Source organism: Aedes albopictus, chromosome 1 (assembly GCF_035046485.1).
Source record: "Aedes albopictus strain Foshan chromosome 1, AalbF5, whole genome shotgun sequence".
NCBI classification, from domain to species: domain Eukaryota; kingdom Metazoa; phylum Arthropoda; class Insecta; order Diptera; family Culicidae; genus Aedes; species Aedes albopictus.
Window position 1 is genome coordinate 1,375,908 of NC_085136.1, and position 21,795 is coordinate 1,397,702.

Genomic DNA, 21,795 nt, shown 5'->3' on the forward strand with positions numbered 1-21,795 from the left:
CTAAAGGAATCTCGGAATTAATTATTGAATAACTCTAAAACGAACACAAAAACCAGTGATGGAATTTTTGGAGGAATCCCTTCAGGATTTTTTCAACGAATCACTGGTGAATTTTTCATAGGAATCTTCGACCCCAGGGGTCGATCGCATATCAGCTGAGATGCTCAAAGATGACCCCGTAGTATCCGCACAACTACTGCACCAATTATTCTGCAATGGGAATCCGCGACATTTCCGGCCGACTGGATGCAAGGCGTCTTAGTAAGGGTATCCAAAAAAGGTGAAATGACTGTATGCAATAATTGGCGGAGCATCATATTACTGTGTATCGTTCTCAAAGTCCTCTGCAAAGTGATCCTAAACCGGATACAGGAGAAGGTTGACACAATTCTCCGATGGCAGCAAGCAGGATTCCGTGCTGGACGATCATGTGTGGACCATATTGTCACGCTCCGTATCATCCTGGAGCAAATCAATGAACTCCAAGAGTCTCTCTACCTAGTGTTCATTGATTACGAAAAAGCTTTCGACCGTCTCAATCACGGAAACTTGTGGGAAGCCCTCAGGCGCAAGGGTTTCCCTGATAAAATCATCGGCCTCATTAAAGCACAGTACAGGGCATTTTCGTGCAGAGTACTGCACAACGGTGTTTTGTCCGATCCCATCCGGGTCGTTGCTAGAGTGAGGCAAGGATGTATACTATCACCGCTACTGTTCCTCATCACAATCGACGAGATCCTGGTAGATGCGATTGACCGTGAACCAAATCGTGGATTGCTGTGGCAGCCCATTACCATGGAGCACCTAAACGACTTCGAACTGGCTGATGACGTTGCTCCCTTAGCTCAACGGCGCTCTGATATGCAGAGCAAGCTCGATGATCTTGCCAATCGATCCTCAGCGGCAGGTCTTACCATCAACGTCAACAAGACCAAATCGTTGGATGTAAACACGATCAACCTTTCCAGCTTTACGGTAGCTGGGAAATCAGTGGAGAATGTTGAAAGCTTCCAACATCTTGGTAGCCAAATGGCGGCCGATGTCGGCACCAAGATTGAAATAGGTGCACGAATCAAGACGGCGAGGGCTGCTTTTGCGAGTTTAAGAAATGTATGGAAAAACAACCAGATTAGTCGACGCACCAAAATCCGAATTTTCAACTCGAACGTGAAATCTGTGCTGCTATACGCCAGTGAAACCTGGTGTGTATCAGTGGAGAACACTCAACGGCTGCAGGTCTTCATCAATAGATGCCTGCGGTATATAATTCGTGCATGGTGGCCTCACAATTGGATCTCCAACGTGGAGCTCCATCGTCGATGTCATCAAAAGCCGATAGCGACAGAAATTCGGGAGCGAAAGTGCAGGTGGGTCGGCCACACTCTACGCAGGGGTAGCCAAGAATGGAAATCTTTCAATTCGGCCCTCCTCGGCACCACCGTGGGTGCCCAGGACTAAAAGTAAGTAAGTAGTAACTTTAGGGGAATTTGTAAAGAAAGTAAAGCTTTTGTAATGAAGTTTTTGAAAAGATTTTCTCTTCCAGCAATTCTTAGATAAAATTCTGATGTAATTGTAGCAGTCATTTTTGAGGGAACCTGTGAAAGTTTTCTCAAACAAGATCATGAACGGGTTCCTTAAAGAGTCCATGAAGGGGTTTCTCAAAGTAAATTTATGAACGTTTTTCTAGTGGAAACATAAGGAACGAATTACTAGAGAAGAAAGGTTGAAGGATTTTCTGAAAGAATCCCTGAAGGAAATTCCTAAGGAATCTATGGAGGATTTTCTAATAAAATCCATCGAGCAATTTCTTGAGGAATCCTTGTACTGATTTCTGCCGAGATTCTTGAAAAAAAAAATCTTAAAGCAGCTTTGGAAAAATTTCCGGTGAACTCCTGAACGATTTTCCGAAAATTTCTGTAGAAAATAGAAACCAATAGAAGAACTTCTGAAGAATCCACTGGAGGAAATTCTGAAGCAATGTCAGAATAAATTTTTGAAGGAATTCACAAAATATTTTCTTTTATAAAACTTAAAAAGGAATACTGGAGTAGTTCCTGAATAACTTTCTGAAAAAAAACTTGACGGAATTTCTAAATTAATCTATAGAGCAAATTTCGAAGGAATCTAAGAAAGTTTTTCATAATTTCCATTTTTTTGGAGACACTAGTTTACAGCATTTTTGAACTCGGTAAGTTGATGATCGTTTTTAGTGTAGAATCATGCCCTGAGCTCGAAAACGCGAAGGAAAAAAATTACAGTAGAGCGGAAATTTTTTCGAATTTCCATACAAGGTTGATGATTTCAAATCGATTTTTGTTCTATTTTTAAGCAATGTCGCTCACTTCACACATCTCATTCTCAGTAATCAATAATCCGATTGAGCTGAATTTTTTACTGCAACTCGCTTACATATGATATGTCAAATAAACGTTGAAAAAGAATTTTTAAATTGTTTTTTTCTTATTGAAAAAAATACATTTCTTCATATATTTTTGATAATTTTGCTAAAATTTAAGGAGATCGTCCCCAAAACTCACCAATATCTTGAATTTCATCAATCTGACGCGAAACCTGCATTCAGATGATCGAAAGGTATTATATTCAGCTTTTAATTTATGGAAAAATATTTAAAATTGGTTGAACAAAACGCAAGATATTTGAATTTTATTAAATTCCATATTTTCAAAAGTTGTAAAACTCTATATTGAGCTAAAACTCAAAAACTGTTCTACTTCAATTTTTTTGAAGCACGGTTTCGAAATCAGCGCTAAATTATGCTTCAAAAATTTTGGTCGTTGACAGAAGTTCACGACTTTCGTTTTATTTTGTAAACTAGTGAGATATATCTATAGGAATCTTTAAAGGATTTCCTGGAGAAATTTTGAAGAAATCCATGAAAGGTTTTTTAAATTAATTGTTGGAGGCTTCGATGAAAAAAATCTTTGATTGGATTTTTTTAGGGAACCCATAGAAGAACTTATGAAGAAAGCTTTATAGGATTTTTTAAAAGAGTCTTGGAAATACTTAAAAAGATTCTCGAAGATATTTCTTAAGTAATCCTTGTACTGATTTTTGCAGATATCCTTGAAAATCTTCCTCATAGCGGCTTTGGAAAAATAATACTGGAGGAATCCCTTGACGATTTCTGGAATTTCTTTTAGCAATCTCTGGAAGAATTCGTGAAGAAACCACTGGAGGAATTTCTGAAGAAATTCACTAAACATTTTCTAAGAACTTAAAGGAATTTGTGATAAACATTCTGAAAATATACTTGACGGAATTTTTAAATGAATCCATGCAGCAATGTTGTACGAAATTTGAGAAACTTTTTTTTTATTTTTTTTATTAATGGAGAAATTTTTAGAGAGATTTCTAGAGGAATTCTTGGAGGCATTTTGAATAAATATCTGAAACATTTTCTGAAATAATTTTTGGAGGCATTTCTTTATCAATCTTTGGAGGAAATTTCTTTGGGGAACCCCTAAAAGAGCTTCTAAAGAAAACTTTATCGGAATTTCTATAGGAGCCTTAGGATGATTTTTGAAGAGATCTTCAAAGAAATTTCTGTAGGAATTCTGAATTCTGTTTTCTGAAGGACTTCCCTATAGAATTCATAGAGGAATTTCTAAGGAAATCTGTGGAAGGCTTAATAGGGGAATCCCTGGTAAAACTTCTGAATTTATTTTGCATGAAACTATTAAAAACTATCTAAATAAATCTGGAAGTATTCCCGAATTGATCCCTGGACCATTTTATTAGAGCCACTAAAAAAAATTAAGGAATCACTGGAAGATTTTCTCATGCAATCATAGAATACATTTCTGGAGTAATTGTGAAGTGGATCTAGTGTGATGGTTAAGGCACGTGACTATCACGCCGAAGACCTGGGATCGAATCCCACTTCCGACAAACTCGCAAAAAATGTGAGTTCTTCCTTGGGAAATGGAATTCAAGCGTGGGTCCCGAGATGAACTAGCTTAAGCCTAAAAATCTCGTTAAAAGAAATAAAAAAAAATCTGGAGTAATCCTTAGACTAATCTCTGAAAAAATCCTTGGAAATCTTTTTACAAACTACCCTGCGGAAATTTCCGAAGAAATTCTTGGCAGATTATCAAAAGTAATCCCGAGAAGATTTTTTAGAGGAATCTCTGCAGGAATCCATGAAATACTTTTGAAAGAACCGTCGAAAAATTTCGGAAGAATTTCTTTTTTTTTTATCATTAGAGAAATTCTATAATATTTAAAAGTGTTTTTTTTTTTAAATTTTAAATGGAGGATATTTTAGGAATTCCTGTATGAAAAACTCGATGTACACTGTGCAAGGAGTAACTTTCACGCAGCGATCGAAAGACGAAAGGTTTTCATGCAAATTTGTGAAAAACTTCACTTTAATTTGTAAAACACCGGATCAGCACATTTGTTTGTGCTGAGTCAGTCGTACACAAATAGGAGTAAAAAATCCTTTGTCTTTGCGTGAGTTACTCATGCGCTGTGTACTTTCGTTCAAGAGTGTGGGAGAAATTTCGGAAAAAAAAGTCATTGAAATTTTTTATGAAGGAATTCCTGGAGCAATTTCTGATGGAATCCCCGGAAAATTAAATGAAGTCTTGGAGAAATTTTGGAAGGAGCTTCTACAATTTTTGAAGAAGTTCCTATAGGAATCTGTAATAAATTTTCGAAAGCAATATGATTTTCTGATGAAAGGAAAGATAAAATTTCCGATTGCATCCGTAAAAAATTATCGAAGCGAAACCCTAAAGGAAATTCTTAAGGAATCCATGACACATTTTGTACTGAACCTTTTGAGAAATTTGTAGAGAAGTCCAGGGGAGTTCTTCTACAGGAATCCTTCAAGACATTTTTGAGAAAGTTCTGGAAGATTTATCGGAGAAATTCCTGTAGGAATTTCTGAAGCATTTCAATCAAGATTTTTTTAAAGTTTCGTTTGAGATATTTCTGGTGGAATCCCTAGTGAAATTTTCGAGGGAACCTCTGGACAAATTTCTGAAGCAAGTGATAAAATGATTCCTTTGCAGATCATTTTCAAGAATCCGTTTAAGAATTCCTGCGGGAATTTTTGGAGTAGCTCTTGGGGAAATTTCTGAAGGATTTTTTTTTAAATTTATTCAAAGTTTTTTTTTTATAAGCTGGTTACTTGGAGTAACCTCGATCTGGTTAATATTAACAGGAAAATTGGAAAATTTCCGAAGAAGGAATGCCCTGAAGATTTTCTTGAGGATTCCCTGGAGAAAATTTCCGATTGCATTCAAGATTATTTTTTTTTCGATAAATTTTGGGAGGAGCTTCTACAATTTTTGAAGAAATGCGTGAAGGAATCTGTAATAGAATTTCTAAAGCAATCTGATTGTCTCAAGAAAACAGATATAAAATTTCTGATTGCATCAATGAAAAATTTTCGGAGGGAAACCCTAAAGGAAATTGTAAAGGTATCCATGGAAAATTTTTAAATGAATCTATTGAGGATTTTTAGAGAAGTCCAGGGAGGTTCTTCTAAAGGAATCCTTCAAGACATTTTTGAGAAAGTTCTGGAAGAACCTGTAGGTATTTCTGAAGTATGTCATTTAAGTTTTTTTAAGTACCCATTTGAGAAACTGTGGAATTTTCAGAGGAACCTCTGGAGAAATTTCTGAATCAAATTATCAAATGATTTCATGACCGATTATTTTAAAGAATTCCTGCGGCCATTTTTGGAGGACTTCTTGGAGAAATTTCTGAAGTTCTTGGGGAATTCATTAGGGTTTTTTATTTTTATTTTTTAAAGGTTTTTAAAAGTTGGTAACTCAGTGAGTAACTTGGGCAAACCTCGATCTGATAAATTTGAACCGAAATTCTGAAAAAAAAAAATTTACTGTTAATTCTTGTTTGATCCTATGAAAACATTATCAGGAAGAACTCCTTTGGAATTTCAGTAAAAGTATCTGCATGGACATTATTTAGGATAATCCTTGGATAAATATAGCAACCTTCTTCCACACCCATAAAAACTCAGAGAACATTCTCAAAAAATCTTTGAAAGTATTTAAGAAAAATATTTTGCTGGAATAGGTACCTGAAGGTATTGTAAAAACTTTAAATTAATGTATGTTAAAATAATTGTGAGCGTCAACCGACTTTTTCAATTGAAATGTAATTTTGCTCATGTATAAGATTCAATCCGAAATTGTGTTATTTGTTTTGCAATATTGATAAAACCTAATTTCATTTTCCAAAAAATACAAATCAAAAACGGTGTGTTTGATTGAAATGATGTCTTCAAAGTCGTTTCAAGATATTTTTTTAGAAAATAAAAATACACTTAGAGTAACAATCATTGCCGATCTATGCATGTTAGATGTCATAGAATTTTAATTATCCAAATTCCTTACTCTTCGATTTTTTATTATATTTCTATAAAAAGCTGTTATCCAGCCTCTAAGTTTTCCAACTAGGCTAGAGTGGATGACTATTTTATCTGAATTTTTTTTTTATATCTATTTTAAAAACAAGCTGAATTTGTGATATTTTTGATACCGAAAATGAAATCGCATGGAGATTTCCAACAAAAGAAAATACATATTTTATTCGTATCAAACCGTTCAGCATTTAATAAAAGAATTAAAAATACATCAAAGTTGTGCTGTAAAGGTAAATCTGTGATATTAAAGTAAACATTTTCAATGCTGCATATTTTATTCCTTGAGATCTACCTTTAACACTGCTGCGTGAATGCATACTTCTCCTCTAAAATCGTATCTGATTATCATCGTTGGCATTCAGAACCATCCGTAGGAAGCGATCGTCGCTGTTGATGAATATATGTGACTGGTATCGTTGCCTACACACATCGTTGTCACAACTTTTCGAGATCCCGATCAATGACCTTTTTATCTTTTACTCAGTCAGTCAGTCAGCGCTCACTCTTTTCTCCATTGACGCTTAGTTTTATTCAAATCCCTGTTTGGCTCTTGAACTTTCATGCGTTTTCAATGGGTTTTTATGCGCGCGTCCCAGTTTCCAGTCTCGCCGCATAGTTGCTTCAATTGATGAGAGGGCGATTGCAACTCGTAGTCTTTCCTCATTACACGCAGATCAACGCAATCGACGAAGCCCCGACCTCCGACAACAATTGCGATGCGATTCAGCCAGAAATATGTGACACACCGAAAAGCAACGCCACGATAATGGCCACTTCACATTTATCTGAACAATGAATATAACAAAATATCGTTGCCGGGTCTGGTCTGGGATGGCTGCCTGAGCTGGCTGGCTGGCGTTTACTACAATTTAAGTACGCGGAACGATGGATTGTTGTCGTTCCTGTTCGGGGCCCCTCTCTGGTCAATTGTCGATGGTGTGGTGGATCGTTTGACTGTTTGGTACTCTCTCCTACTATACTATAGGTATGTAGAGTGTGTCTTATCGACATAAAGCGCACTTGATTGCCCAAAGCCACGAGCCCGAGCTGCTCTGGACCTGGGTGCGTTGAGTCGTGGTCGGCGAGGGACCAATTTGCAACGATGAAGTGAGAGAAACGAGAAACAAACAAATAATTAATCAAATTCTAGTTCAGGATTTTTACTTTCAGTTTTTTTACGATGCAATTTGTAGTAAAAATATCGTAAAATGCGTGTTTACGACTGAAGCTACCTACTCTTGGCTGGTACCCGTATGAACAGTTCTGCAATCAGTCTGCTGGCGGCATGCAAGAACGGATAAGGGAAATGTCGGTAATGTTTTCTTGGACCACTTTGCTTTGGAAGATTTTGCTTGTCTGAAGTTGTAATCTTTTGGGATCCATCACTGAATGATTCAATTTTGACGGAGAGCAAGTAGTTGTTTGTAGAAATGTCAAATTCAATTGAAGTGACCATTGCATTCCTCATAATTACTTCATCAAATTATACATCAAATATCTCGATTGTCAAGGTCTGGGCTAAACCAGTCAATAATGTTAACCATGAATGTAATATTTCCACCTAGCTGGCTTTGTATGAAGCTAGACAACGTCGTTCGTTCGATATGTTTAATCCAGCGACGGCCATTGTCGATGCAATTTATGCTCCTGCCATGCCCTGTACCAGTGTTCGTTTCATCCATGTTTCGATCAAACACTCACACAGAAAGGCTCACAGCCGTGCTGCTTGGGAGACCGCATTCTCATCCAAGCAAACCGGTCTTCCCCGTCTGTGCTCAGCTCTGTTCTGCTCTCTGATACGGCGTGGCTCGCCACCTTCGATCAATGATGCGTTGCTTATGGCAACATGGTCGTTTACGACTTTGCTGCCATATTAGCTACTCAAAAACATTACAAATGTTTGGTTTTATTAGCCAATTTTTTCACTTTAGTTCGTACTTTTATTACCCGCTTAAACCATATCAGCGTGACCCCGACAGTAGGGCATGATGGGCCAAATCTAAATGGAAATAAATTACAAGCCAATTATCACATCTATCTAATCTAATAGCAATAACCTGAGGAGGTGGAATGCTTTCTCGGTTGTTATTCAAAAGATACCCCGAGCATCGAGCACCCCTTTCCGAACTAAATAATTTGGAACAATACGTTGGACGAAGCGTGATAATATGGGTAATAACAATAAAAAATCGTAAAACTGAACGTTATATGACTTTTTAATTACCTTCACCACAGAACTCGCAGCGGCGGCGGTAAGTCGGAGTGAGTGGACGGCGGCGGCGACTGCCCAGATAGATGAATGAACGAGATGCCTACCAAGTAGCAAACTCCGGACATAAAAATACGTTCATCCGTACAACGTTTCATTCACACCAACAACCTAGAGCAGGGGTACAACCCAATAAAAAAACAGGTCTAATTTTTTATCTATATGGTGGTCGTGGTTCTTTCAAAAGTCGTAAAAGTAAAAATTACAACATAGTTTAGAAAACCATAAACATAGTGCAGCGCGGTTGAACACAGAGTATTCAACACTATTTTCACCTAGTTTCCGCTTCTTTTTTTTTGTTCAACCCATTCAATAGCCATAAAATAGGAAAATTGAACAAAATAAACGACGGAATTGTGTCAGTTTGACCGGTCACCAATGTATGCGAGACGTGTCAATGCTGACAGCAAATGATTGTAGCAGGCAAAGCGTTGCATAAAAGCTAGAGCAGCAATGTTAATTAAAATAATTCAGTCAATATTTGTTCCTATTACGAGGGCTTTTGCTCGACGAAGCTGTTATTGTTTCGACAATTAGTTTGATAAGCGCATGCGATTATTTCTTTTCAAATGGCTTCGCTTATGAGCTACTGGTCACATAACATCTGAGCGATTCGCGTATACAAAGTTGTTAAACAAGGTTTCTTTACGATTGTTGTAGTATTGCCTTGATAAATTTACACATCAACAGGATTCAACCAATTGTTAGCTATTGTAGTAGAAGTCAAGCTAATAACAGTTTGATAAAGTGTTATCGTTATGTTCATATACGTAATAAAAAGTTATTTATGTAACGAGTGGCAAAAAGTAGATTTTTTCAGCACAAGAGTGCTGAAAAAATCGAGTTTTGCAACGAGTTCCATACAAAATTTTATGCAATGATTTTTTTCATAATGCAACCCATTTGAGTTGCATAATGTTCATAATGCAACTCAAATGACCCAAGTAACACACTTGTCACCGAAGAGTCACGGCGGTGCAGGTTTTTGTTACGCAGAAGTGACTGTGACTTACTTCCAGCAAGTAAGTGTTTATTTGTTAGAAGTAAGTCACAGTGACTTCTGCGTAACAAAAACCTGCGCCGCCGTGACTCTTCGGTGACAAGTGTGTTACTTGGGGAGTTGCATTATGAACATTATACCACTATTTTTCATTTTGCAACTCATTTCAGTTGCATAATGAACCAGTTCGGAAAAATTGGCCATTATGATACCAAAATGAGTTATATAAAATGTAAATTATGATACTGAATTATAAAGTATTTTTTTAGAATATTTTCTGTTTAACGGTTTAAAGATATTATAAGAAAAATCCTAAATAAGTTTATATTTATGATGCAAACAGGCATGCTTAGCGTGCACTTAGTCAGTGTGATCATCGTTAGCTAATGTATGAAGATGGTTAAGAATAATAAGAAGAATTTGGTGCTCGTATAGCCAAAGCGGTTAATCCACGGGATTCAGTGAGACCATGCTGAGGTTTCGAATCCTGGTCGGTTCTGGAATTTTTCGTAATGGAAGTTATCTGGGCTTCCTTGATCGTAGAGTATGTTCTTGCCTGCCACACGATATACATCCAAATTTCCATTGGCAGAGAAAGCTCTCAGGTAATACTCATGGAACATTAAGCCGAGAAGCAGGCTTAGTACCAGCTGTTAAGTTACGTCATGATGAAGAAGAATATGTATTAGTTCGATTATATTAACTATCCACTTCACCAAACAATACAGGTTTATTAAATACATGACTGCGAGTGGGTGGAAAGTTTGTTCCAAAGTATTATGGTTCTGCATAAAATGCCATAAAGGGTTTTTGAGGGCATTATGTCTGATAAGTGAAGAAACAGACGATTCATAGCGATGTTGCTAAACAAAAAAGGCATTTTTCAAGAAGTTGAGAACCATTGGAACAGTATGATTGTTCTAAAATTTATTTTAGATATATCTTCCATATTTTTTCTAGTGCTTCTTCAATGAATACTCCAAATATTCCTCCTGGAATCTTTTCTGAGATTCCTCTAGGATTCTTCAGATTCCAAGAATCCCTCCAGAAATTCATTTAGAAACTTATTGAGAGCATCTTCCAAGAACTTCATCGTATTTCCTTTACGAACTCCTTCATAAATTCCCATTCTACAGTTTACTCTAAGTCATGTTTCAGATATTCTTCGAGGAATTAGTACTGAAATTTTGCCTAAAGTTCTTCCAAGTGTGGGCTTCGTAGCCGAGCGGTTAGCGGCGTCAGTCGTTTAGGTATCTCGTAAGCCTCGAAGTGTGGGTTCGATTCCCGCTCCAGTCGGGGAAAACTTTTCGTCAAACGGAAAATTCTCCACTGGGCCTCTGGGTGTAATATGTGTTGTCCGTTGTCAAATGTTTGTAATGTTCAGTCTGTAGAGGCCGCAAGGTCGAAGACGGTGTAATTGTCTTTTATTTTATTAAGTACTTCTACTGTGAATATTGCGTAACTCACTGGAACAAACTACAGTAGAATCGCTTGGCATTTTGCGGGATCTTACGATCAAGGAGAATTACTCGTCCACTCCTCAATGAAGTACCATCACACTGACAACCTCGTCATGATGCTTGCTGTCACTGATGTTTGCTAGGGAATGACAGGCAAGGGGATGGCACTACATTTGTTCACACTCCACATCCTCAAAAAAAATCCACCTGAATTTACTCCAGAGTTTCTTTTACGAGTTTGGTCAGATATTCTCGGAGGCACAATTCCAAGAACTCGTCAAATGTTGCTGCTGGAACTCTTTCAGGAATTCATTCAAAAATTCTTCCCGAGACTCTCTAGTTTTTCCATAGGTTCTTCTTAAAGACTCATTCAGGATTTCTTTCAGAGATTAGTCTAAAGATTTCCCCAGATAATCTCTAATTATTTACTCCACAGGTTCATTCAAGGAATTTTAAAGAGATTGCTCCATTAAATTCCGCAGACGTTTCTCGGACACTTTTTTCAGAAGTTACTCGAAAGCATCCAACAGAAGATTCGTGAAAGTTTTCCTTCAATTCCTCCAGTAATTACTACTACTGAATTTCCTTTTAGAATGTATGCAAAGATACCCTTTGGATTATTTTAGATTTTTTACAAAAACTCCTCCAGAGGTTACTGCCTCCAACCTACAGATTTTTATTAGAAATTACTTCAGAGATTCCTACAGAAGTTCTTCGGAGATTCCTTCAGAGAACCTTCGGAAATTTCAATGAAAAATCATTTTCAGAGATTTCACTAGTCATACGCTTGAGGTTCTTCTAATATCTCATTTACAAATGGCTCTAAATGCTTCAAAATTGACAGAAATTGATGCAGATTAACCTGCTATTTTTTCTAGATATTGTCCCTAGAATTCATCAAACAATTCCTTCAGAATTCCATAGATTCCTTCAGGAATTGCTCCAAGACTTCGTGCAGTGGTTTTCCAGCAATTCATCCATTTATTACTATATTTTTTTGTGTCCCATCCGGGAAAAGTATAACATTTGATTCCTAATAGCTTCTACAATGGTTCAACTATCTGAGGCATGTGTGGGGTAACATGCCCATTATATAGCTAATAACACCAAAATAGGCGTTTGGTTCAAATTCTGGCATATTAAATGCAAAATACAATTTGTAACTATGAAATATCACATTTTAATTACAAGCGAGTACACTAATCACTATGTTATTTAAATGGAAATTCATAATTTGCAGTGACTGTTTACCATAATGAATGATACTTACTAGTTACTACTGCAGAGACATTGAACCGAAAATATTTGTGAAAACGTATATACTGAAACCTAACGTAAAATTTCCTCATTTTTTTTAAAGTAGGGAAATGTGTTAACTTTACATAATTTTTTTTATATCTAAAAACCATTGAATTTATTGAATTTAAGGCATAATATCTATATAATTAAAAAATAAATAAAAGATGAGAAAGATATAATCAATTCACTTTTCCATGAACTACTGAAGTGACCCTCATTTTTTTATTGATGACATCACATTAAGGATTAACCCTAAACTTTTGGTTGATGACATCAATAGTAAATTTACCTAATAACTTTAATCCTAGATATTTTAGCTAAGTTCGGCAAAAGCAACTGAAAACAAATAGAAAATAGGTTAAATTCCACTTTCATATCAAGATTTGGTCGACCCAATTTCCATCGACATTGCCGTAAGTTTCAGTTTATTTTATAGAAAATTTAGCAACTTGAGGTTAAAATCAAATACAAATATTTTTGAAAAAGTTTCATTTAAATCATGTTAAGTAAGTCTTTGACGTTTCATGACCTTGTTGTTGGATTTCTTAGGGAAATATTTCTGGGATTCTGGCAGGAGTTTCTTCTCAGGGCTCTCAAGTATATTGCCTAAATTTTCATAGTCCCTCAAAACTTCCTTCAGGGATATTTCAATAGTTTCCTTTCGAAACTTCTCAAAGAATTCCTCCTGAGGTTCTTCCGTGAGTTCCAGGTTTCACCAAGCAATTCCTTCCAGTGTTGATTAAGACATTCGTCCCGAGATTCCTCCAGGATTTTTCTGAAATTCCTCCAGAAATTTTTCTTGTGGTTTATTCAAGAATTCGTTTTTGTGAAGGAACTCTTAGAAGAGTACTAAAAAGAACTTCTGGTGAAACCCCAGAAAGAGCTTTTCAAGGAATCTCAGAAAAAGGAAGAACTTCTAAGGGATTCCCAGAAAAAAAACATTCAGGAATCCCAGATGGAACTTCTGGACAATTTCGAAAAAAAAGGAATCTGGAAGGAACTTCGAGAGGAATCTTAAGAAGAACATCTGGAGGAATCCCAGATAGAGCTCCTGGAGAAATCTCAGAATCCTCAAATTCTTGAAAGGAACTATGAGAAAGGTTTTAGAGGAATAGAAGGAACTCCTGGAGAAATCATGGAAGGAATTTTTGCAGGTACCTTCGAAATAATTCCTGGAGGATTTGCGGAATTTTTGGAAGTATCTCGGAAGAAATTCCAAGAAAAAATGAAGAAGGAATCCCGTAAGGAGTTCCTGGAGGAATTTCAGGAAGAACAATTTGGGGAATTTTTAAAGCAATCCCTTTAGACATCTTTCTTCAAATCAAATTCTAAAAGAATCCTGAACAAACCCCAAGAAGAATATCAAAAGAAGCTCCTTGAAGAGACTAAGCATGGAACTCCTTGAATGAATTTCTTGAGAAAACATGGAAGGAAGTCCTGCAGGAATTTCGAAATGAGCTCCTGGAGGAATTCCAGATACGCTGGGAACTTCTGAAAGAATCTCAGAAGGAGCTTTCTGAATGATCCTTGAAGGAATTCCTGCAACAATCCAAGCAAGAATTCCTCGGAGAACATCACAAGATCTCTTAAGAAGCCAGTTCTGAGATTCTTTTTTGAGTTTGTTCAGGATTTCTTCTAAAGCTCTCTCCATGATTCTTCCAGGAGTTAAACAAACCCTCTAAAATTCTTAAAGCAGGATGTCTACTACCTGGAAAAACATGGAAAACCGGGAATCCTCAGAGAATTTAATTTACTAGGGAAAAACCTGGAATACTTAGGGAATATATTGAATACCCAGAGACAAGGTTGCGACCATTCATTTGCAAAGATTTACATTCATTTGCTATTATCTCAGTTCAGAAGCATGCTATCGAGAAACAATGTATGGATGAATTTAACCTTGTAGTTTTATCTGAAAGTTTGCCGAATAACATTGGGGTCGCACACGCATACCAAAGTCGTGAGCGAGCTGTGAAGGCAACTTTCCACGCGGTGAATGTAAATTTCATTCACGCTGTGGAAAGTTGCCTTCACAGCTCGCTCACGACTTTGGTATGCGTGTGCGACCCCAATGTTATTCGGCAAACTTTCAGATAAAACTACAAGGTTAAATTCATCCATACATTGTTTTTCGATAGCATGCTTCTGAACTGAGATAATAGCAAATGAATGTAAATCTTTGCAAATGAATGGTTGTAACCTTGCCCAGAGAAATTTTTCACCAAAAAAAAGCATTGGGTCGTATGAATAAAAAGTTGCGAGCTTTATTACTTGTAGATTCACTCAGATGTAGGGTCTACTACATTGCTGGTATGAGTAAAAGTTATTTGAATCAGTAGTGTTAGTGAGTCCATCTAAAAATTATCCTGCACTATTTTTTTTTCAGAACATCCGTCAGGGTTTCTCACTGGAACTTCTTTGGAAATACCTCTTGAAATGCCTCCCAAGATTTCTCACAAGATTCCTTTTGTATTTATTCTCGCCAATATTTTTGGCATTCTTTTCGAATTGCTCCCGGAGTCATCCAGATTCCCTGCAGCATTTTTCCAAGATTCGAACATTTCTTTACGGATTTTTTCTTGAGAAGCATCCAGAATTCCTGAATTACATGCGATTCCTCTTGGAGTTTTTTACGGGGATCCAACAGAAGTTCTTCTTGAGGTTGTCCCGGTATTGCTCTCAGAATTCCTTGTGAGATTTTCCCGGAGATTCTCCTTCGTTTTGCCTATACATATTCTCGTGAGATTTCTATCAGGATTTATCATCCCAAGTAACATTTTGATGAGCAATTAGTCTTGTACAGGCTTTGAGAACCGTCATAATACCATATTCCTTTTATTTTGGCTTTGTAATGGTTCTAAGAATCTCTTCTAGTCTACTTGACTAAAATATGTCACTATGAATGGGATCTTTACATGAGTTTCTCTCCTCTTGAAGAGTTTCCGCAATTTCTTCCAAAGTTTCTCTTGGGACTTTCCCAGGAGGTCTTCCCGGGAGTTCTCCTAGCGTTGCTACATAAGTTATTCCGGAGATTTGTACTAGAGCTCCTTTTAGGATTTTAACCCGTCAGGATGCGCGCTGTTGTCAAAAGTACAACACTACCAAAAAACCTCGCTCGTCGTTTACAGCGCGAGCGCGGTGCAGATTCAGCCGCTTGACGGCGCACGTCCTGATAGGTTAAAGAGTTTTTCACATATTTTCTGCAGGAATTCCCCCAGGGATTTCTTTCGAAATTTATCTTGAAATTTCTTAAAGAAATTGCCATGAGTTTTTTTTACATAGGTTCTTCCGAAATTTTTACCCGAGTTTCAGCTTACATGTTTTCTTAAGGTTCTCGCGGGATTTCATAAATTTCACCTGGGATTTCTATTGGAGTTTCTCCCGGGACTACTCTCAAAAGATTTCTTCCGGTGCTGGTTTCGGGTTGTCTCTCAGAGTTTTTCTGAATTATTCCTGGAATTTCTCCTTTTTTTTTGGAGTGTCTTTTTGGATTTCTGCAGGAGCTATTGCTGATATCTTCATGAAGATCTTCCCGTGATTTTTTAGACCTTTCATCAGGCTTTCCCTCGTATTTGTTTTCCGGATTTTTTGCGTTGGGATAATTGTGACTATTTTTTTTTACAGATTATAGATCCAAAAAGAAATCCTTGATGGAAATTATGGAGGAATCATGAATAAAATTTCGAAATCTCAACCAGCACAGGAATCAGACGTCCAAGCTCAGTTCAAGACTGTGTAAGAAATTTGACGATCATACGGTCTATGGAATTAGTAATTGAACTTCTGAATGTTTACCCCTCATTTTTAAAGTGTTTGGATGTCATTTTGGGTCGGTAATTTCAAAGCAATAGGACAGATCGGTGAAGTACTAGATTTGTAGTAATGAGCTGAATTTTAGTATGGTGAGAAGGTAAATTCTCCGTTTCTGCAATGAAATGGTGCAAAAAGCGTGGGTATTGTGATTCCTTGCCTAATTTGATGCTGTTTGGGTAACAGTGTTGTTGTTTTCTCCATTTCTTGCAACATAAACAACATAGTTGTCCAAAGTTTTGCTCAAACAGCATCAATTTAGGCGAGGTATCATAACACCCACGCTTTTTGCACCATTTCATTGCAGAAACGGAGAATTGACCTTCTCACCATACAAAAATTCAGCTCATTACTACAAATCTAGTACTTCTCCGAACGTGCCCCATTTCTTGCAATTTTCCCAAATAGAACTCTGAGAAACAGGGATAAAATCACTCACTTGTACTCAGATACACTCACTTGCTATTGTCTCAGCTCAGAAGCCGGCAAACAAAAACCAGTGTATGGAAAACTTTTACCTCGCAGTTTTATCTAAGAAATCTCCGAATAGAGTAAGGGTTGCAAACGCATATTGAGGCCGAGAGAGAGCAATGAAGGTGACACGATGAATGTAAATTATGCTCACTCCTGGGAAAGTCGCATCCATAGCTCTGCCACGATTTTGGTATACGTATGCGACCCTTACTTTGTTCAACATAAAAGTTTGTTAATTGTAGTCTTTTGAGCTGAGAGAATATCAAAAGAGTGTATCTGAGTACAAGTGAGTGTTTCCAATCCCGCTGAGAAAAAACTAGAAACATTTCTAAACCGACTTTTGTTGTTTAACAAGATAGTTATTGGAAGAATTCAACAGTTTGGTGGAATTTTTGTATAATAAATCTAACATATTTTTCCTCAATATAGGGAAGTGGAACCATCTCGGCAGGGGTCCTATTTTGGGAACTTTTCTGCTATAACTCAGCCAATTCTGAACCAATTGACACAATTTTTGGAACGCGATGAGATACGTATAGTATCTAGCTGTGTACAAAATTTCAAGTCCATTAGTTTGGAAGTGACTGAGTTATAGCGAAGAGTGCCCAAAATACCGGCCACTGCCAAAGTGGTTCGCTACCCTATGTACTGAAGCATTAGGAAAATTTTTGATAAATATATCAATTTTATAAAATTTCGGTTAATTTTTTTTAATTATAAGATTTCAAAATTTCTCCTGGAAAAACCTGGAAAACTCAGGAAATTTTATTTTGTCTAATGAGTAGACACCCTGTAAAAGCATTCATTTTTAGATTCCCGCAAGAATTCTTTCTTTAACGATTTCTTTAGGTATTTCTTCCGATACTCCTTCCAGAATTCCGAAAATCTTTCAGGATTTGTTTATGAGGTTCTTTTAGATTTTTTTCCCAGACTCCTCATTCTGCGATTTCCCGAAAAGTTTCTTCAGGGTCTCCTTTAGGAGTTCCTCGTGGAATTTCTCAAGGAGTTCCTTCTATGATTCTTCAAGAAATCTCTCTAAGATTCTCCAGATGTTTTCTTAGGATTCCTCCTGCAGTTCGTCCTAGGATAACTCAATAATTTTTTCCTGAAATCGACCAGGGGTGGAATCGTTCCATCTGGGAAATGAGACTCTTCTGTCATTCCTCTAGAAGTTCCTTATTGGGTCCCTCAAGGAGTTTCTCTTCCTTTTTCGATATTTATTGATCTCTTCCGTGGATTTCCCCAGATTTTCTTTCTACTCTTCCAAAAGTTCCTTTACAGGAAGGCATTGCTGGGACTCCTGGAGGCATCTGAAGAGGAATTCCTGGAGGAATCTCAGAGGAGCTTTCTGTAAGAATCTCGAATCGAGTTTTGGGGGAATCTTGAGAGAAATTGCTTAAGGAATCCAAGAACTGTCGGAGAATCTCTGAAGGAATATCTGGAGAGGTTTTGGAAGAAACCTCTTGAGAATTCTGAAGGAGTTACTTGGGAAATCCTGGATGGAATATCTTAACGAATCTCAGACAAAACTCCTGGAAAAATCCCAGAAATTTTTCTCTGGTGAATCCCTGAAAGCACTCCTAGAAGAATCCAAGAAAGAACTCCTGGAGGAGTCTTGACACAAGTTTTTGGAAAAGTATAAGAAGAAACTCCTGAAGGAATCTCGGTTCTCTCGAAGAAATCATCGAAGAAGAACATCTTTGGATGTTTTAGAAGAAACTCTTGGAGAATCTCTCATTTAGGTTCTAAAAACTGAAATTACTGACAAAACATACCTCAATGAGTTGAGTTGATATTGAGAACTGCTTAAGGTATTACATATTGAATTCTTGAAAAACCACCATTTGTATGGAATAAACGTTGATAATGATTGAGTTATGCGTAGAAAACACATAAATTTATTTGAGTGTGGTATTCTAGAGCCATTTTCTCCTGCTCAGGTATAGGGGCCTCATTTAAGCCTTAGCAACAATGAAAGTAGATGGAGGCGCGTGGTTGTTAATAGTTTGATCGTATAGAAACAGTGCGCACTCCCTAAATTTTCGTGCGCTTCAATTGCAATGAAATGATCTACCAAATGTGAAAAAATTCTGTGTTTTTTACGCCACTGAACCTCCCAACTTTATCATATCGCTATGCAACACTGGCGTTGCAAATTTGAGCCCTTTCTAACAGAACCCTTGTCAATTTTTGACCTGGGTTGCAAATTATATTGCGGTAGGGTTGTAAAACCGGGCTGAACAGGAAAATAGCTAGAAACCGTCGTGTTCAATATTTCTTTTTTGGATTGGCAACTGAAACACGTTGTGACAAATTTAAGGGTTTGTTTTGGTCGTAACGTTTGAAACGTAACAATGTGAAGCAGTAAAAAAAATGTTGTGAATTGCTGCAGAGTGCAGATGTTGGTGGGCCGCGCCGAGCAAATGACAACGCAGTTGGCAGACAATCAAATGCACCAGCGTTAATTGATTTATGATTCAATCGAAGAAATTGCATATAATTGGCGTTCATTTTAATAAATGAATAATGCATTCGCCATGTTGTCACGTTTTGCCTTCACGCCTGCCTTGCGCACCCAGTCCGACGTACATATACATAGTGGTGTCTAGTGTAATAAAGGCAAATGTGGACGCATCATGATGGGCTCGGCTCCGGTCGGTGGTGGCAACTCCGACTACCGGCTACTGCACTGTCTCCGGTTACACGTACTTACGGCTAGGCCAGTCATATGCGTACGAATGTGAATGTGAAATTGACTCTATCCGTTCATCTGATGGTTATCTTTCTGGCGTGGACACGAGCGCTCGTCCGCTGGGGATAGTCACTTTGATGGACGACATTATCGATTAAAAGTATTGTTATTAGCTAATGCAGTTTATGGTAATGGTCCATCCAACGCGACGGCCGAGCTACACGGGACCGTCGTCGTAGTTCGACCATGTGGGTGGAGATATTTGTGATTTTCCTGATGAGGAAAGCATTGGGATCTACCGAAGAATTGCAGAGTAAGCAGCATCAGAATTAGGAATTCCAAGTCTTCGCAAAATGCTAGTTGGGGAATTAGTCATTCACAAAGTGGCAAACATGTCTGCAACAATGTTGCATCGGTACGGCTAATGCGTACCGTCTGTTTCCTTTTGCTGACCTTGCTACATCCTTTCTTTGGCTTGGCGTAGCATAACTGGAAGCAGTTGCGGCTGTAGGCACACACAAATCAATCATATTTGCATGTCTAATGGCATCGATCCGTGAGATTTCGCTTTTCTTGTATTTTTCTATGCAGACGAGTTACTCGTTTCCCTGTGCATTTCTTAGATGCTCGTCGTCAGCGTAAACATTACTGAAACATTCTTGTGTCTATATAGACACTTAATAGATTACGGATTTCCGTGTTAAAATTCATTTCATGTTACGTTTCCTGGATTCTCGAGAACTGAAATGTTTACAAAATCTTAGAGGACAAGTTTTAACTAAATGTCTTAGCAAGGTGAATCATATTCAACGTAAATTCCCGCCACTTAGTTCTTTATACTCCTTGAAATTTGGATGAATACATAACAGCAAAATTAATAGAGAAATATGTTTAATTTCGGGCCGATATAGTCGAAGCGATAAACGTGCGGCTGTTCAGCATGGCCATGCTGAGAGTGACGGGTTAGAATCCCGGTCGGTCCAGGAACTTTCGTAGAGGAGATTGAATTTCTTGGGCATAGAATATCTTCGTGCCAGCCACATGCAAAATGATAATTGGCAAAGAAAGCTCTCAGTTAATAACTATGGAAGTGCTTATAGAATACTAACCTGAGAAGCTGGCTTCGTTTCAGTTGGGCAGTTACGCCAAAAAAGAAAATAAAGTAAGATTTCATCAAATCCCCCCGCAGTAAAAAATCCGATTAAAATGGTAGTCCTAGCCTTCCAGGGTAGCATTCGGAAACCATCAATTCTTGCGTGGAAGATTACTCAACAGAAAGCAAAAAAGCTCCGCAGATTCAATCCTGACATCAGAAGAAAAAGCATATAACAAAATTGCTCCGGGTTCAATCCCATGAGGGTTCTAATGTCTTGCTTCAACCTACAAATTTTACAACTTGCGAGAGTTCATCCCTGTATCGACTCTCAGGAGCGTGCTATTTCCTATTGGAAAGCTATACGCATGCCCATTTAAAATGGAAGCATCAAAGCAACATAACCTCATCGTTCGGTTCACGTATCCTAGTCCTAGAAAGAGAATTGGAAAGTGGAAAGCTTCTCATAGTTCACACAAAGCGCCGCCAGATGTCAGTGATGCTCATCGTCACATTTCCCCCTTCTCCTATTCGGATCATCCCGAATACATTGACGTCGCCGTCAAGGGACGAAAAAGCATGCCGTCAATGAGTCAATCTCTATAATTCCCGTCTCAGCCCTGACCGATAAAATAATAATTTTAACGACCCATAAACAATTGCTCCGTAATGATGTTAATCTAAATTCGATGTTAACAGCCTCCACAGGATCGATTTCACTCCTCTTTGGGATGAACAGCCCCGAAGTAGTGTGTGGTGGGTGCCATTGTTTAACGGTTTCGAAAGGGACGAAATTGAATCATCCGATCCGTACATCAAATGTCAATATTTATCGTTCCGTTTGTCGACTCACAAGTCCATTCGTAAACAGATTCCTGATTTTCTCTTGTTTTTTTTTTCTCCATTTTTATTACAGGTACCCATCGCCGCGAGGGAGAGGACGTCATCCATTCGTTCGAATTCTGTTTCTGTTTATTTTCCTTCACAAGAAAATTATGTGCATCAACCTTTGACTCTTGTTCTCTTTTCAATCTGTGCTTAATTTTGAATGGATTTCATTAAATTAATATACGTTTAATCGCATTTTGCGTTTTCATTCTGTTGTTAGTTTTTTTGTTTTGTCACGTCCAATCTCTCTCACCGGACCCAACCGCAAACGATAGGAAAAGAGCAGAAAATATTGATTGAAAAACAAGAAGATTGTGAGAAAACGCGCCCAACCGGGGCATAGTGATACTATAAATTTAATTTGGTGGTAGTTTTATGGGAAATTTTACGGTTAT

At 37.6% G+C, this 21,795-nt stretch overlaps 1 long non-coding RNA gene across 1 annotated transcript in view; it reads left to right on the forward strand.

Annotated features, from left to right (window-relative positions):
• Positions 1-21,595, forward strand: part of LOC109405234 (uncharacterized) — a 332,453-nt gene extending 310,858 nt beyond the window's left edge. The window contains exon 3 of the long non-coding RNA XR_009995702.1: positions 21,429-21,595. This is a non-coding gene — a long non-coding RNA (uncharacterized LOC109405234). The remainder of the gene's footprint in view (positions 1-21,428) is intronic.
• Positions 21,596-21,795: the final 200 nt, after the last annotated feature.